Below are 14,176 nucleotides of genomic sequence, written 5' to 3'. Positions count from 1 at the left end.
CCCCCCCTCCCCCTCTCTTCCTCCCCCATCTCTCTCTCTCTCTCTCTCAGACTAGGAGTGCAAAATGAGACATACATTTGCAGGCACACTTAGTGTATCAATTTTCTTTCTTGTCTGTATTTATTTGTTGCAATGGAGGGTTGGGAAGAATCATTAGGCATTGGAATATGGCAGTGATATAAAAAAGTGTCTTTAAAAAGGATGTTCTAGCTGGAAGGGATTATTTTTAAAAATAATATTTCTCCCCCATTACACGTAAAAACAATTTTTAACATTCTTTTAAAAAAAGTTTTGAGTTCCAAATTCTCTTTTCTGACCCTCATTCCCTCCCTCCCTGCCTTTCCCCTTCCCCGAGACAGTAAGCAGTCTGATATAGGCTTTATATGTGCTATTATCCTAAAAATGTAGTCATTTGGTGGAAGAGATCTCCAATGAAATGTTGCACGCTTCAGGTTGTGTTCAATGTCCAGGGAGTTCTTTGTCACGGGGCAGAAGGCACGGTCTATTATGAGTCTCTGGGGCTTCCTTGGCTCACTGTATTGCTGAGAATAACCAGGACATTCCCCGTTGTTCATGGAGAAATATGGCTGTCCCTGTGTGCCATGTTCTTCTGGCTCTGCCCACTTCCCTTTGCATCAGTTCATGTAAGTCTTGGAGAGATGGAAAAGGCTCTGGGGAATCTAGGTGGAATGTTGGAGCTTATCGAGGCCTCTCATTTTACAGCCCAGACTGAATGAGTTTAGCAGTTAAGCTGATTGCATCAATCCTCCATGACAGGGCAGAAATGCCTCCTTAGACAGTTCTCTTGATTCCCTAGGCTAGTAGTCAATCAATCAACAATAATCAATGCCAAGCGCTATGCTAAGTGCTGGGGTTGCGAAAAGAGGCAAAAGATAATCCCTGCCCTCCAGGAGCTTACACTTTATTAGAGGAGACAACCTGCCAACAAATAAATACACCAAGCAGGCTATATACAGAATTAGTAGACTTTTTTTTTTTACCAACTACATACACATCATAAATTTCCAATAAAGTTTTCCTAAGTTATATGATTAAATTTATTTCCCTCCCCCCCCTTCCTTTGCCCCTCCTGGTGCTGACAGGCTATTCGATCTGGCTTATATATAATACTACAGAATGAATAGAAAATAATTAACAGAGGGAAGGTGCTAGACTTTGGAGGGACTGGAGAAGGCAGGATTTTAGGAGGGACTTGAAGGAAGCCAGGGAGGTCAGTAAGCAGAAGGCGCAGGAGGAAGAATCTTGTTCCAGGCACTGGGGACAGACTATATGAAGAGTCACCCGGTACCCTGAGATCCTTTCTGGACTTGGATTCCTTATTCCTTTATGTCTCTCTTGGAAACCTGGAAAGATCACTCACTGTACAGTCTGGGGAGACGTATACAAGTAGCTGGTAGTTTGCTTCTGTAAGAGGCAGTTTCTTTCATGTAATAAGTAGCTAGTGGGTTTTGGACTTGGACTGAGGAGACCTGGGTTTAAATCCTGTGTTATGATAGGCAAACCACATACCTCTCAGAGCCTCAGTTTCTTCATCTGTAAAATTGAGATAGTAAAAATTTAAATGACCAACCTTAAAATATTATTGTAAACAAAGAGCCTTGTAGGCCTTAAAGCGCTACATAAATGTGAGTTTTTCTTGTTTTTAAAAGATGATTATTGGAGCAGCTAGGTGGCACAGTAAGTAGATAGAGTGCTGGGCTTGGAGTCAAGAAGACCTGAATTCAAATCCAGCCTCAGCCATTTGCTAGCTATGGGACCCTGGGTAAGTCACTTAACTCTACCTTAAAAAAAAAAAAAAAAAAGATAATTATTGTCTGACCTCTGAGAGCCTCATTAAAAAATAGTATTGGTGCATTTTTGTTTTTACATTAATCTTTTTTTGATTTATTCTGTTACCTTCTACTCCTACCCAGTGAACATTCCTTTGTGAAAAAGAAATATATTTAGGGGCAGTTGGTTAAGAGGCCTCACTTGTTTGGGTTTCAGGCTCCAGATCAGTTAAAATGAGGGTCTGGAACGACAGAACTCCCAAGGTCTCTTCTAGTGCTGGGTCTACAAGCTTAAGAGGCTCAAAGGTAGGAGAGCAGGTAGATGAATGGATGAGGGATCGGCTTTGCAGTTACCCAGTGTTTCAGAAATGGGTCATAGGCCTTCCCTCCCGAAAACTGCTTCCTTTGCCCTTTTATCTTGCAGATCTGGACCATTAACTTCACTGAAGTCATGCTGTTTGGCCTCACCCCTTCCTGGCATACCCAGCCTTTTCTTAAAGACTTAAGGGAACAGCCACAGGTTTAGGGGCTAGAGTGTCTGCTTCCTGGAGGGCGAGGAGAGACACTTAGAAGCCTTCCTGATGCTTTGTCAATAAATGGCTCCTGGTCAGAAAAGGACCGAACTCCTAAGTGATCCTGTGCCTTTCTGGCTCCTGCCTGCCTGGGGTCATTTCTTTATTGATGTCACTGAGAGGCCCTGCTCCTTTTTTCCAGCCCTGGGGAAACCTCTCTCCTTCCAACAGGGCTAGAGGTAGGGCCTCCTTGTTCATGAATAGAGGGGTTGGACAGGGGATGACCTTTGGAGAAGCTGGTGATTCTTGAGGGCAGGAACCAGATGACAAATTTACCTCCTAGTGTAGAGAGAGCAACATGTCTGAGCAAGAAGGACAGGCGGGAGCTGGAAGAGTCAGTGTTTCTCTTTTGTGACATTTCCTAGCCTCTCCTGAAGAAGGGAAAGAGAGAAAGGGAGAGTGAGGGAGTCTATGAGGGAGTGTTTTCGGGGCTGGAGCTCATGGCCAAGGAAACACTACATGGCCTAAATAAGAAATTTCCACACACACCCTTTCCCCCGTTTTCCGCTTTCTGTTTTCCCTCCATCATTTCTTTGTTTTTAAAAATCTGCTCTCAAGGCTAGTTCCACATTCAGACTAAGAACTTCATAGTTGTCCCCTTGAAGTTTCATTAGATGTGGTTGGCAGTGGGCTTGTGTGACCCGCTCCTGACTCCTTGTGACTTACTTTGTCCTTTCTGGTATGACAGTGGACCAGGGCAGGCATGATACAGTGAGAATTGATGGGGATGGGGAAGCAGAAGTGTAGCAGGGTAGCCTACTTTGGATTAGGGAGGGAGAATGATCTGGAGAGGTGGGGCCGGTTGAGGTTCTGAGCTAAGCTTCCCAGGGTGGAGAGGGGTGGAGTTTTTCTGAGAAGAGCCCATTCTGAGCTGCTCTTTCCATTACCACCCTATGAAAAGGTGGGCAGCTTGCCTGGGTGGCTTGGCTGTTCCTTTCATTTCCCTTCAATGCCATCTTTCTTAATACTGGGAGCAGAATTCTTATTTTAGCAGATTCTAGAAAAATAATTCTTCATATGCCAAAGTTCTTGGGCCTTCCTCTTTTCTTTTCAGAGTCCAGGGCTCCAAAGAGGCACCGACTCCCCTGGCTGGTTTGGAGTTCTGATTGATGTCCTTTGAGAACATTAATCACCCCTGGGCCTTGCTCTGGGGTTGAGAGTTCAGAGATCTCTGAAAGCAAAAACTTTGCCTTTCTTCCTCCTTCCTTCTTCTTCTTCTTTTTTTTTTTTTTACACTTCTACCTTGTGTCTCTGAATTTATTATACGTATTGATTTTAAGGCAGAAGAGAGGTAAGGGCTAGACAACTAGGGTTAAGTGACTTGCCCAGGATCATACAGCTAGGGAGTGTCTGAGGCCAGATTTGAACTCCAGGCCTGGCACTCTATCCACTGTACAAGCTACCTGCCCCATCTTCCTTCTTTTTAAGGATAATTATGATCTTTGCTTTTGGTTCAACAACAACAACAACTTGGAATTGTAGGTATGTGTCTTCCAGGATGTCAGGGAGTTTTGAGATGAAGAGAAGGGGACAAGAGAGAACTCAGAGCAAATGGCCTCTATTTTCTCACTACAAGGGAGGTCCTCAGCTGAGAAGGTGGAGGGTTAAGGGGGAGTTGTGGATATTTAAGAAAAGAAGAAAATTTTAGGAAGTCTCTGAGGAACAGGATAGAATTGAATCAAATATGGCAGAATAATAGGATTACCTTGCTGTAGCCAGAGCCTAGCAGATATCAAATAGCACAATTCTGGAATGGCCTCTTGTCAGTTTGTTCCTTCCTCTAGCCTCATTCATTAGCATGTGGGTAGGAGCAGAGGAGGTCAATGGAGGCAGTAGTCCAGGGTTGGGATTGATAAATCATAGGAGTCTTGAAGTTCTTCTTTCCTAGCCTATGGACTTTTCTTTCTGGGATAGCATGTTGAAATGAAAAGGGCATTTATCCTGCCATGAACTTGTTGTGTGATCTTGAGAAAAATCAGGCTTTGGTTTCCTTATTTGTAAAATGAGGCAGTTGGACTATGTGATTTCTGTTCATTTCTGACATTCTATGATTGATTTTTAGACCCTTACTTTCTATCTTAGAATCAATACTGTGTCATGGTTCTAAGGCAGAAGAATGGTAAGGGCTAGGCAATGGGGGTTAAGTGACTTGCCCAGGGTCATACAGCTTAGAAGTATCTGAGGCCAGATTTGAATCCAGGCCTCTCCAAGCCTGGTTTTCTATCCACTGAGCTACCTAGCTATCACCCTACACCCCACCCTACTGCCACTGCCTTTTTGATTTGTGTTTCCCACATTACTAGTTTTTTTTTTTTCCATCACAGTCACTAGGACTTTGTGGGACTGTGAGGAAGTCATCATGACTAAACTTCCCATGGGACTCCACCAATGTGCTATTGATTCATCCCCAGTATTGTTGTAGGGACTCCAAAGAACACATTGGTTTCTATGGTAGTGTCACCCTCTATATATCAAGTTGCTATTTTAAGAATTACAGGTGAAAGGAACCACAGAGTCAGTCATTTATTCGGCTTCCTTCCGCCTTCTTTATTCTTGAGATAAAGTGAGACAAGCCAAGGAATTGGCCAAAGGTCACCAGGTATGAATGGAATTGGCATTTGAAATATGAGTCTTCCATGGATTCCCCAAAATCCTCACCAGGGACAGTTAAGAAGGCAGCAGCCTGGAAAATAGTCCTGGATTTTGGGGAATCACCTGGAGGTGAGGACCTGGCAGCCTAGGGCTAGAGCTTGTTTATTTCTCCACTGGTAGATTCCAGTTCTGGATCTCAACTCTTGCCTCCAGTCATTGATTCTAGGCCCTTGTTTTCCCAAACCAGAAAAGTGAGAGGCATAGGGAGAGGCGAAAGGGATCCTATGAGTCAGCAGCCTTGACTAGAGTGGGAGCAGAACCCATCAATCCAGAGGTTAGATCTAGAACCTGAAGGGACCATAGGGTCATCCAACCCAACCTTCTTGGCTTAGAAAACTGAGGCCCAGAGAGATGTAGTAAATAGCAGAATTAAGATTTGAATACAGGTCATTGGACTCTAGATTCCATGTTCTTTTCACTGCATCATGCCCATTCTCCTCTACAATATCGCTGACAAATGGTTATCCATAACCACTTTCTCCCAATAATGGAAAGACCTCCAGGGATGAAGATCCCACCAGCTTCACAGGATTTAAAGACCTAAATAAAATGAGTCCCAAATTGGGCTTACCATTTTCCCCAAAAACATGCAGATTCTTCTGATTTCACTATTTCTTTCTTTCTTTTTGTTTTCTAACCTTTACCTTCCATCTTAGAATTGATACTAATTATTGGTAACAATTCAGAAAAGCAGTAAAGGCTGGGCAGTTGGGGTTAAGTGACTTGCCTAGGGTCACACAGCTAGGAAGTATCAGGCCAGATTTGAACCCAGGATCTCCCCATCTCCAGGACTATCTTCTGAGCCACCATTTCTCTTGATGACATTATTTACTCTACTAAGAACTCAATAAGACATCCAAGTTCTTTGAGTGAATAGCCCGTGACTTCATTAAAAAGGGGAGGTCTGCTGAACAAAAACAAACCATTGGAATGAAGGATGAACAACCACCACCCAAGGGACATCATAAGTGCTACTAGCAAAGACAGTTCTTTCCAAGGGAGAAGCACATGCGTGGTCAGTGAAATGGGCCACTGGAATAGGGAGGGAAGAAAGGTCTGATGCAGAGAACACTTGAGTCAGGAGGAAGCTGGCTTCTAGCTTGGGCCTTAACTAGCTGTTGGACCCTGAGCAAAGCAAATGTTCTTCCTCCTGAAGCCTTTGGAAGCTGTTTCTTAAATTATTAAATTTAATAATAAGGGGTCCTGGATCAAAAAACGAGAGTAAGAATGGAAAGATTACCTAAAAGCCTCACATTTTTGCACTGGATTCCTTTGATAATCTGGTGAAGTCTATGGATTCCTTCTCAGAAGAATAAGATTCACAAAATAAAGTAAATAGGATTACAAAGAAAACCAGTTATATTGGAATAGTTATAAAAATATTTTTAATGGTGAATGGACCCTAGGTTAAGAATGACTGCTCTATGATAGCAATAATAACAATAATGCTAATCATTAGATTAGATTTAGATTATATTAACGTTGGATAAAATATCTCATTTTATTTCAACCATTCAGGGAGGTAGAGGCTATTATGAACCCCATTTTACAGATGATGAAGCTGAGGTACACAGAGATTAAGTGACCTGCTTAGGCTCACACAGTTAAGTATCTGAATTAGATCTGAAATTTCAGAGCTTGGATTTGAACTCAGGTGTCCCCAATTCCAAGTCTAGCACTGTAGCCACCAGTAGTGAGAGTAGGCCCCAATAAAATCAGAGCCATCAGCTAGAGCCAGACATGTAACTCTTCCTCTCCCCCACCCCCTGGTCCCATAGCATGAGAATTTAATCCAATTCCTTTCCAAATACTAGATGTTTTAAGAAATCACTGGTGCAAGAATTCTATGAGAAACTTTGTTAGGTAATTACACATTGACATATTGAATTATCACCTATAAAAAACTGTTCAGAACCACTGAGGTAATCTAAATCCATTGCCTCCATCTTGTAAACCATTACCGACCATTGTCCCTTCCCTAATCCCTTTACCTATGTTATTTACCCTATAAATTGTAGACCCCAAATCATTAAATTTTGCCACTGCTCAAAGATTTTTCTTCTTGTCTCTGTCAGTCTTTGCCCTCCTGTAATCCCAGAGCCATTTTCCTCACCCCAGTTTGGCGACCATGAGCTATTGATGGAGCTGGGATCTGTCACAGCACTGCAACACTTAGCTGCCTATAGTCATAAACATTTTCTTCAAGCACAGAGGGAGTTAGTCAAAAGGTCTTGGAATATCAAATGTTACCACAAGAAAGAAAATTGAATCTATGTTGACAGGAAAGAACTGGTCACTAAAGTGGTTGTTATTTCCAGTTTAGCTTGTTGGAGCAGAGATCAAAACTGATACCTTATTAGAAGAAAAATGATAAAATATGATGGATAATTATAATAGTCCCAACTTGACCCATTTAAAGAAGTTGAAGATGCCCAGGGTAGGACTTACGCCTGACTCCTTCCAGCATTCTGCTCTATATGTCACCCCTTCAGCCTGTCACTATGAGCTTTTATTGGTATGTATAAAAATCAACTTGTTCCTGTTCTGTCTAAAGAAAGAAGGCTGAATCAGCCTCTGGATAGGACAAAGGACAGATAGGCCTTAAGTATCAAGCTCCTTCAGAAAATGTCTAATCACAAAATGTTCCAGCTGGAAGAAATCTCAGCAATTGGTCCAGCCTCTCTTGTTTAGTCACTTAAGAAACATTTTCAGAGGGCTTTAGGAGGGAGAGCATTTGCTTTGTCCAGGGTCCCACAGTTGGTTAAGACCTGAGCTGGCAGCCAGCTTCCTCCTGACTCAAGTGTTCTCTGCAAAAGACCTTTCTTCCCTCCCTATTTCAGTGGCCCATTTCACTGACTACTCGTGTGCTTCTACTTTGGGAAGAACTCTCTGTCCTTGCTGGTAGCAGTTGTGATGTCCCTTGCATGGTGGTTGTTCATCCTTCATGTTAGAAGAGGACCAATGACATCATGGGGCGATGACTTATGTGTGAATTGGACTTTATTTTTTAAACCCTCATTTTCTATCTTAGAATCAATTCTTTTTTTTTTTCTAAACCCCTACTTTCAGCTTCAGAATTCAGAGTAAGTATTAGTTCCAAGGCAGACGAGAGCCTTCATTTTAGAAAAGGATCAGTGACATCATGGTGTAATGTTTTGACTTGTATGTGAATTGGACTTTATTTTTAAAGCCCTTACCTTCTAAAAAATAAAAATAAAATAAACCCTTACCTTCTGTTTCAGAATCAATACCAAGTATTCATGCCAGAGCAGAAGAGCTGGATGGGCTAGGCAATTGGAGTTAAGCGACTTGCCCAGGGTCGCCCAGCTAGGAAATATTTGAGGCCATTTTTGAACTCCAGACTTCTCATCTCCATTCCTGGTTCTCTATCCTATAAGCCACCCAGCTGCCCACTTTGTATCAGTTCTAAGACAGAAGAGTGGTAATTGGGGTTAAGTGATTTGCCCAGGTCACGAAGCTAGGAAATAATATCTTTTGATATATTTGGTTTCCTTTGTCATTCTATGCATTTTCTTTCATGCATTTAAAAATCATATTCTGAAAAGGGATCATGGGTTTTACCAATCCGACAAAGAGGTCTAAGACACTGAAAAAAGATTAAGAACCCCTGATCTAAATGATGTTTAGATTTTCATTCTGTTATTTTTTTTTAAACCCTTACCTTCCATCTTAGAACCAATACTATATATTGGTTCGAACACAGAAGAGGGGCAAGAGCTGGGCAATGGGGATTAAGTGACTTGCCTAGCGTCATACAGCTAGGAAGTGTCTGAGATCAGATTTGAATCCAGTCCAGACACTCTATCCACCTTCACCCATATCCTGCTGGACACCTTCACTAAGATATCCTATAGGCTTGGGGGACACTCAGCATGTCTAGAATAAAGCCCCTTCTCTTTGTGCCTAAGCCACCTTTTTTCTCTAACTTGCCCATTTTTGTCAAGGGCACCATCTTGCTTCTGGTCATCCAGATAGCTTTGACTCCTCATTCTAAAATCACTCTCATTATCTACGTGGTTGCCAAATCTTCTAGGTTCTGCCTTCATATCTCCCTGCTGCCCCATTCTCTCCATTACTGTGGCCACCATCCTTGTTCAGATCCTCACTACCTCTTTCTTGGTCTGTTTCAGTAATTCTGATTGTCTCTTGTCTTCACTCTCTCCCTGGCTGCAATCCCTTCTCTATTCAGCTGCCAAAGTGATCTTCTTAAAGCACAGGACTGATGGTGTCACTCCTTTGCTCAAGAGCCTTCACCAGCTTCCTACTCTCTTCCAGGGTAACCTACAAAATTTAACGCCTTCACAATTTGGCTCTGATCTCTCTTCTCTAACTGCTTTCATATCACAGCACCTAACAAAGTCTACATCCTAGCCAGACAGTCTTTAGAGCTATTCCTTATTCATACCACTTCATCTCCCAACTCCAGACCTTTGCATGGATTGTCTTCATACTTGGAATGCTCTTCCTTCTCATATCTACTTCTCGGATATTCTAGCTGTCTTTAAGGCTAGATTCAGCTGCTCCCCCTGTCCTGAAATTATTATTATTTTTAATCTGTCAGTAGGTCTGTATAGAGTGATTATGTACATAAATTTTTTTTCAACCCTCACCTTCCATCTTAGAATCAATATTGTGTATAAGTTCCAGAGCAGAAGAGTGGTAAGAGCTAGTCAAGGGCGGTTAAGTGACTTGCCCAGGGTCACCCAGCTAGGAAATGTCTGAGGTCACATTTGAACCCAAGTCCTCCCATTTCCAGGCCTGGCTCTTTATCCACTGAGTCACCTAGCTACACCCCATTGACCCCAGTATTTAAAAAAAATTACTGATCAGCATACATGTTGTTTCCTCTCAGTGGAATATAAACTCCTTTTTTTTAAGTTTTTTATATTCTTATTGACCCCAACAGTATGTGAAATGTTCAGTTATTTTTCAGTACTATCGAACTCTTCTTGACCCTATTTGGGGTTTTCTTGGCAAAGATACTGGAGAGGGGGAAGTGAGGTGGCTTAATGGCTAGAGAGCCAGGGCTGGAAATGAGAGGTCTTGGTTTAAATCTGGTCTCAGACACTTCCTAGCTGGGTGACCCTGGGCAAGTCACCTAACTCCAATTGGCTAGCCCTTGCCACTCTTCTGCCTTGGAATCAATACATTCCAAGGCAGAAGATAACCGTTTAGAAAAGAGGAAAAAAAAAAAAAGATACTGGAGTGGTTTGCCATTTCCTTCTTCTCCAGCTCATTTTACAGATGAGGAAACTGAGGCAAACAGGATTGAGTGACTTGCCCAGGATCACCCAGCTAGGAAGTGTCTAAGGCCAGATTTGAACTTGGGAAGATGAATCTTCCTGACTCCAGGTCCAGCGCTCTGTCCACTGCACCACCTCGCTATCTGCTTAACAGATGTGGAGAAGATGTTACCCCACCAAGCAGCCCCCTGACACGTTAGTAGGCATTTAATGATCTGTTAAATTTAATTGAATAGAAAAATTGGATTCTATGAAACATCTGGGAATAGGAGAATCTCTCCAGAGTAGAACACTGCCATTCTGGTTAAGGATTCCCCATGACTGCGCCTTGGGCTACTTTGTACCCTTTTGTTTCTCTGCTCCAGCTGAAATGCCACAATAACCAGCCTTGTCCCCCTCAGGGATGTACCTAGAAGATTAGGATAGTTACACGGGATGGGTTTCTGGGTGGGGAAAGCAGGAGACCCTGTTGGAGAAGATCTAGCTGATGTAAAAACAAAAGATTCTATTTTTACAAAGATAATTACACATTTCCCAGAGACCCACCTGTACCCTGTCTCCTGAGACTGGATGGTCTCCCGAGGATTTCAGGAGACCAGAGAGATAATCAAGAGACCTGGAGAGACCTTAGGATGTTACTTCCTAGCTCTGTGACCCTGGGCAGGTCCCTTAACCCTTATTGCCTCAGTCCTAGATACTCTTCTGTCTTAGAAACATACAGAAGGGAAGGGTTGTTGTTTTTTAACCCCTTACCTTCCATCTAAGAATCAATCCTTTTTATTGGTTCTAAGGCAGAAGAGCAGTAAGGGCTAGGCAATGGGGGGGTTAAGAGACTTGCTTAGGGTCACCAGCTAGGAAGTATCTTGAGGTCACATTTGAACCCAGAACGTCCCATCTCTGGGCTTGTCTCTCAAACCACTGAGCCACCTAGGTGCCCCCTAGAAGATAAAGAACTTCCCATCTATTCACTCATTTATTTATTTATTTATTTATCTGTCTGGCCACTGAAATTCCCAATTAATCAATCAATTAATTAATTAAGGATATTTTTCTGTGGTTACATGATTCTAAAGAGTTTTTTTTTTTAAAAGAAAAAGATTTCTTTTTAAAAAGAAGAAAGAAAAAAGAAAATAGCGCCACCTTCTAGTTTTACAGTGAGGAAACTCTTAGACCAAGAGAGAAGTGACTTGCTTAAGGTCACACAGTAAATAGTTGAGTCAGGATTGGGGTGTAGATTCTGTGACTGCAAATGCTGTCTAGTCTGTCTCATGCATCATTTTTCTCTTTTTGCTAATTCAGACAAAGGAAGTGGGGCATCGGGGAAACACAGGGTGGGGATGGGAGAGATGGTCATGATCTCCTGGGAGGAAGAGATTTCATGGACTTCTTAAGGGAAATAAGGAAGAATAAGCATTTATATAGCACCTACCATAGGTCAGTCATGATGCTAAGCACTTTTTAAGTATCTCATTTGAACCTCACAACAACAACCATTTGAGGTAGGTGTTATCCCCATTTTACATGAGAGGAAACTGAGGCAAACAGAGGTTAAAGGGCTTATCCCTGGTCACTACTAAGTGTGTGAGGCTCTATTTGAACTTGGGTCTTCCTGACTCCAGGCCTACTGCACCACCAGTTGCTTAGAGTTTTAAAAAGTACTTCTAGGTGGTCAATACTTACCAAATGAGGCAAAAGCATTTCCCTAAACAGTTAAATTAATGACAGTTTGGCTGGGTTGGGAGTGAAAAGTGTGCATCTTTGGTTTGTGGAAAGGGCTCTGACTGGGAATTAGGAAGCCAGGAGTTACAGGCTTGGCCCTGCCACTAACTGTGCCTTAGTTTCCCCACCTGTAAAATGGAAGTGTTGGATTAGATGATCTCCAAGGTTCCTTCTCTTCAGCTTTGACATTCTGTGGAAGCAAAGCATTATGGGAGAAAGAGTACTAGATTTGGAGACCAAGGGTTTAGGTTTGAATTCTGGCTCTTGACACTTGACTACTTGTGGGACCTTGGGCAAGTAACTTGAGTTTCTCTGGGCCTCAGTTTCCCAATTTATAAAATAAAAGAGTTAACCTTTGAGGTCCCATTCAGCTCGGTGTCTATGATTCTTCTAAATATGGCCACTTGAGGTTTTCATTCTCCTCTTGCCAGTCTTGTGACGTTTTTTTTAAAATTATGTTTATATATTTAGGAATTTTTGTGGTGAAGCTGTCATAGCTTCCCTTTGCAAATTCTCTTGTTCTGATGTCTCTAAACCCCTAGTCAGGAAGTTCTCCCTCCTGTTTAATCTCAGTGGTCCTGCCTACACTGCCTCGGGCTTATTTTTTCTGTAGAGGATAACTGCTAACTCTTGACAATAACCCATTCAAAGACTCAAAGCCTGTTATTCAGTCTCTTCCCTCCCTCTTGTCCTTCCCTTCTCTGAATCATCCCAATTGCTCTAAGTTAGTAGAGAACAGATGAGATAACCCATTTTTTTTTTTTCTGAGAGACTTGGAGACCTACAATATTGTTTCTTGCTTTTTTTAAAAGAAGAGATTGCAAGGGTGGGCAGCAAGATAATTCAGTGGATTGAGAAGCAGTATTGTATATAATGTTCTCTGGGTTCTGCTTATTTCACTCTGCATCAGTTCCTGCAGATATTTATAGCTTTTTCTGAAATCTTCTTGCTTATCATTTCTTATAGCACAATAGTATTCCATCACCAACATGTACCACAATTTGTTCAGCCATTCCCCAATTGGTGGACATCCCCATAATTTCCAATTCTTTGCCACTACAAAAAGAGATGTTATGAATATTTTTGTACTGGTAGGCCTTTCCCCCTTTTTTTATTATCTCTTTGGGATACAGACCAGTAGTGATATTATCAAATCAAAGGGTATACACATTTTTATAGCCCTTTGGGCATAGCTCCAAATTGCACTCCAGAATGATTGGATTAATTCACAACACCAACAATGCATTAGTGTCCCAATTTGCCACATCCTTCCAACATTTACCATTTTCCTTTACTGTCATATTGGCCAATCTGATAGGTTTTCCCAGCTCAGAGAGGTGGTATCTCAGCATTGTTCTAATTTGCATTTCTCTAATCAAGGCATTACAGAATTCTGTACTGAACCCATGTTCAGAGGGGCGGAGCTGGGCAGATACTGGCTCCTTGGGGGAAAGATAATGCCCCTAGAAATAGTTCCTGTCCCGGCTGGTCACTGGTGAGGCTTAGAAATTTCTCAGGCTTCTTCCTGGCCCTTTGTCCCATCTATGTATGTATGGAGGAATTGAGACAAAGGGGCGAGCATCTTTTTCTGACTGTTCTTTGGGAAACCCGAATCCAGGAACCCAGGACCTCATTCCGATTTTATCTTCTCCCTGCAGGCCTTTCCTCAGCTCAGATAATTTTACCTGCTGGGGAAGTAATTAATAACTCCCTTCGAATCTTCAATTCTTTGCTCTACTTCAATCAGATGAAATTCTAGAGTGAGGGCCAGTGGGTGAGATAGCAGGTTGTGGATGGCGGAGGGATTAGGCATGAGCATGATGATGTCTTTGTGACTTCTGGGAGGTCATATGCGATCACATGGCTTTGTTAAAATTGAGTTGTAGACAGAGAAAGAGAGACAGCGACAGAGACAAAGAGACAGAGGGAAACAGAGACATCTGGACTCGAGCAGCTTGGATATCATCTACTTTCTAATGGGTCTTTCCCCTTCTGGTCTCTTGCCTCCAGTCTTCAGTCCATGCTTACCTAGCTCCTTGTTGCCTCCATGATAACACCCTGACTATTAGATATCCTAAGGACAACCCTAAGTAAAATTGTTAGCCCTGTTCCCCACACCAGTGCCTACTACACACCCAGGTTCGGAGATGATGGGAATGAATATCTGTCTACCCTTAGC

At 42.3% G+C, this 14,176-nt stretch overlaps 1 protein-coding gene across 1 annotated transcript in view; it reads right to left on the bottom strand.

The window, feature by feature from the left end:
• PNKD (PNKD metallo-beta-lactamase domain containing) overlaps window positions 1-14,176 on the bottom strand; it is a 130,893-nt gene that overhangs the window by 98,720 nt on the left and 17,997 nt on the right. The gene's annotated exons all lie outside the window — the stretch shown is intronic.

Source organism: Gracilinanus agilis, chromosome 3 (genome assembly GCF_016433145.1).
Source record: "Gracilinanus agilis isolate LMUSP501 chromosome 3, AgileGrace, whole genome shotgun sequence".
In the NCBI taxonomy this organism is placed as follows: Eukaryota; Metazoa; Chordata; class Mammalia; order Didelphimorphia; family Didelphidae; genus Gracilinanus; species Gracilinanus agilis.
Note: the sequence above shows the minus strand (reverse complement) of the source record. Positions and strands in the feature narration are given on the sequence as shown.